This window comes from Beta vulgaris, chromosome 4 (genome assembly GCF_026745355.1).
Source record: "Beta vulgaris subsp. vulgaris cultivar EL10 chromosome 4, EL10.2, whole genome shotgun sequence".
Taxonomy (NCBI): domain Eukaryota; kingdom Viridiplantae; phylum Streptophyta; class Magnoliopsida; order Caryophyllales; family Amaranthaceae; genus Beta; species Beta vulgaris.
The window spans coordinates 21,932,227-21,937,219 of record NC_079205.1 but is presented as its reverse complement, the minus strand read 5'-3'; positions in this window follow the sequence as shown (position 1 = coordinate 21,937,219).

Below are 4,993 nucleotides of genomic sequence, written 5' to 3'. Positions count from 1 at the left end.
GAATATGGGGATTAGAGCAACATATATTTGAAGCCAAACTTAAGCAAAATGACATCACATGAAGGAGATGTATTCAATGGAAGTACAAAAAAAAAAATTGAGGTTTAAATTGGGTGAAGATATGAATTTCTCTATTGGTAATTTTTCTTTGTTTTTTTTTTATAAAAAAAATGAGGTTTAAATTGGGTGAGCTATTATCTGAGCTGGTATGTTTCTTATTTGCATCCATAATCGAATTTTATCAGAGTTTGTAGAGCATTTTTTTTGTATCCATAATCGAATTTTAATTGTATAAATATATGCATAGTTTTATATCACAATGGAATAGAATGTTTCCTTAAAAAAATAAAAATAGAATGTTGAATATGGTGAAACAATAAAAAAAACTAATATGAATCCGGTACACACTAACATAGTGTACATCTTCTCCATCTCACGTGAGTTTTAATGATTACAATTTTTCGTATTTGCCGCGTTTAGTGTTGCATGTTATAGTGTATTTTAAAATGATATAGTGTATTTTAAAATAATATATTGTATTTTAAAATCATAATGTTTTCCTGAGTTTTTTGGCATGATAGTGTTGCATGTTATAGTGTATATTGACATGTTATAGTGTTTTTTTTTTTTTTGATACACTAGTGGAAAAATGAAGAAGTGCTGCGCTGAAAAAGGCAAGTAGGGCTGCGCTTTTTGACAGCAGCCCTTTCAATAGCAGCCCTTCACATTTTAAGTAGGGTTGCGCTTTTACCTAAAAAGCGCATCCTTTCCTACCAAAAAAGAAAATAAAAAAAAAATTATTTTTGACATTTTTTACTCATAACATTTTCTGAAATTATACAGAAGAGAAACGAAACGAAAATAAACCCAAAACAAAAAGAAGAACGAAACGAAAATGAAAAAAAGGAACAAAAACTAATATACAGAAGTTATAGATCTGAAAATACAAATTAATCAAAACGAATATGAAAATACAAGAACATTAATCAAAACAAAGAGAAGTGTACAAGAACATTAAATCAAAACAAAGAGAAGTATACAAGAACATTAAATCAAAACAAAGAGAAGTATACAAGAACATTAATCAAAACAAAGAGAAGTATACAAGACCTATAGATCTGAAAATACAAGAACTACCTCCAAACATTAACCTAATAATGTTTAAATACATAAAACAAAACCCTAATACATAATTAAGGAAAAAAAAATTTCGTAAAAACTTAAAATGGGACTCCGTTGGCTCGTTCCGCTTCCGAAAAGGTATCACAATAGGCAATCGGACTCCGTCCGCATGATTCGTGCAATTCATTTCAGCGTTTTTGTCGCAACATTTCTGGGAGTTTTTGAGAGGATGATGAGAGAGAAGGAGGAGAGGGAGGAGGGACGCGAGAGAAGAAGGAAAAGGAATAATAATGAGGGACGTAAGAGAGGAGAGAGATGAATGAGGGATATATTTGACGAATCCGCTTAATATTTGAAGCCCGCGAACTTTTTTATTTCAAATTTTTTTAGGAAGGGCTGCGGTTTTTTAAAAAAGCGCAGCCCTACATAGCAGAGGGGCTGCGCTTTTTTAAAAAGCGCAGCCCTTCACTTAGTAGGGCTGCGCGCAGCCCTTCTGTAGGTTCAAATTTATTACATTTAATAATTAATTAATAAAAAATTAAATTACATTTAATTTAAGGGGTTAAACGTTGAATATCATGTACTGGTTTATATTTTCATTTGATTATCCAATGTCTCCATTTTCAAATAATAATAAAAAATATCTGATTAAACCCTATAGTTCAAATTTATTATCCCATTTTAATATTCTTCCAAAAGTTCTCCATTTTTAATATTCTACCAAATAATATCTCAAATTCTCGTAACCCTATATTAAACAATTTGCAATAACCAAATTAAAACTTAGAGTCTCACAATCTCCAATATGCCAAATTAAACGGAAGAAAACAATTGACAAGCACGAAATCTCTTACATTAATATGAGCAATAAAAAAAATCCATACCCATATGGCAAACATAGAAAATTCAGATATTAAAACAAACTAAAATAAAATTAGAGATTCTTTTTTATTTATACTAAAAAACCCATAAGAAAAATTCAGATAAATGGAAGGAGCAGCGCAGAGAAATAGGATTTTTTTAGGTTTGGAGGAGAGATGGAAGAAGGTAATATGGTAGGAGATGATCTAATGGTCCAGTTTGTTTTATGACATGTATCCAACGATTAATATTTATGATTTGTGTGCTTTGTGTTGTTTTCTTGCTTGTCCTTGATTATGATGATTTAACGGTTTAGATTTTGCCCACTAGATGATTTTGGATTTTGCCTTAAGAAAACAAATAATCCTACCAAATTATTATTCATAACAACTAATCTCCATATTCCACATCCCTATATCATATAACCCCATTTTCAAATAATAAATTATTTACAGTAGTAATCTCATATCCACTAATTGATCGTATATGTTATTTCCCTAGGAACACTGTACTACAAGAGGGGGGGTGAATTGTAGGTGTAGAAATAAACGTTACTTTTTGCGGAATATTAAACTTAAACGAATAAAAAGCTAGAGGAACACAAGGGATTTTTACGAGGAAAAACTTCTTGGGCCCAACAAGAAGAAACAACCTCGACCACTAGGGATTTTAAACTCAACTCTTTCACTAATTAGGCCAAACAACTTTGTTACAACCTAATTCTAACTCGAGCCACACCTTGAGTTCCTAAACTCAAGTTCCTGAGCCACTGTTCCCTTAACAGTAGTTCCTCTCAACTTCACTCGAAGTTTTCTCACTCATACAAGCTTACTCAAAGCCTTCTCTCTTACAGAACTTCACTCAAAGTTCCCTTACCCCAAAAACCAAAATACAATTGATCGAAATAAGCTTAGTGGAATTAGAGTAAGAAAGCAAAGAACAAATGGCTATTATGAGAGAATGAAGGCACTGACACTTAATTAGTTAAACTCACTTAATTACTTAGTCAGACACACTTTGGAACTTATTAGACTTCAATATTTATAGTGAACAACATAGAACGTGGGAGTTAAAATCGAGTCATGTTAATCCATTACCCATGATGTTCCTTCCCTAAGGAACACGTTCCTTATCATGTCCCATGATCTCTTATGAACGTGGATATTTTTAGCCACTACTCCTAAGATTAGGAGTTTCTTGAGTTTCATCCGAAAATCAGTTAAACATCAAAACAGATTTTATTATCAAAACTGAATTTTAATCTTTAAGAAAATATTATCTTTTAAATAAATCTTCTAAAAACCGGATAATATTTTCTTTATCTTTTTCGAAAAACAAAATCTTTTCTTAAAAGATTTTCTTTAAAACTGATTTTCATTAGTAAAACTAATTTCCTATAATTTAGGCATGACTTACTCAATTCATAATTGTACCGTTAACTTACTTACGCCTAAGTCTAGTTCCTTTATTATATCAAGTTCCTTTAACAATTCGTTTAGTGCCATTAGTTTGTTCCTTAACAAGGAACAAACTCTCATTCTCAAATAAACTGCCAATGTTCCTTACCATCTTACTTTGTTCCTTTACATGGAACTAGAAAATAAAACGCCTAGTTTTATTCTTCTTGATCCAATGCTTGCTCCAGTATCAACTTCATAGAAACTTCTTTACTTAGCCTTTGAAATCCTCTCTTGACTTCTTCCTTGACTTCGTATTCTCCTAGTTCCTTTCATTGATACCTTAAACATCATACACTTAAATAACTCATTAGTTCACTACTTAGTTTGCATCTTTGTTTCTTTGTCATCATCAAAACTAGGGTTCAACAATTTCCCCCTTTTTGATGATGACAACAAAGGTACAAACTAAGGAAATAACAAATAATATAAGTGAATAAAGACTATAAAACAATAAAGAATAAAATGAAAAATAAAACAAAATTAAGTAATACTTAATGTTTGAATTTTGATTTTTCATTTACCTTAACCTATTTTTGATTTTTCTTTTTTATTTTTTTTTTATTTTTCATTTTTAATTTTATTACAGTTTGTTCCTTAAATCTTTTCCCCCTTTGTCATCCTCAAAAAGAATAGACTCTGCTGTATTGATGAATTGGTTTAACACCTTAAGACCATAAGCAAGCACCATTTGGTTAAGTTAGAATCAAAGAGTAAACTTGCTCAAACATCAATCACATAATACTAGCCATTCCAAGGAAGAAATTATGCAAATACATTAAAACACAGACAAATAGCAAAAGTCATTGTTATATAGCACTTGTTCCATAAAAAAACAAAGAAAGAAAAGAAAAAATAAACAAAAGTGTGTTCCTGAAAAGGAAAACAGAACTAAAAGAACTAAGAAAGGGAAGGGGAATGGTGTTCCTCTACAATTCTTCTTCAACCACATCCTCACACCTAACACCCAATCGCCTTCCTTCAACTCCTCCAAGGTAGGGCCATAGTTCCATCTTCTTTTGTTGCGCAACACGTATCACTTAGAATCTTCATAAGACAGCATTTTGTCAGTTTTAGCATCCAAAGTCCAGTGAAGTGATTATAAATTTTATCATGTGTTGTGCAGGAAGACAACATCATTAACCCAGCACAGTCATCCGAGATTGTTCCTTACCCTTGGAACCTGAGGCAGAGATGGGGTTTGTGAGGAACTGGAGAGGGTTGATGAAGGCTCATCAGTTCCGGAGTGGAAACAGATAGAGGTTGTAAATGGAGGAAGAAATGGTGGTGTTGGTGGAAGAGTTGTGGAGGTGGAAGCAAAAGGTTTGGTCCTTTATTTCATCCTTAATCTGCTCAAAACTGGAAGGAACAAAGAAGGATGAGGGAAATGGAGGGTATTTTGTGAAAGGAACAGAAGTTTGGGAATGTGGTGGAGTGGTTCCTTGAGAGTGAGGGTTCCTGTTCCTCGCATCGAAAGGACTAAAGGGAGTCCTTGTTGAAGGAACAGACAGAATGAGCAATTTTCAACGAGTGCTCTTCCTCACTCTCTAGGA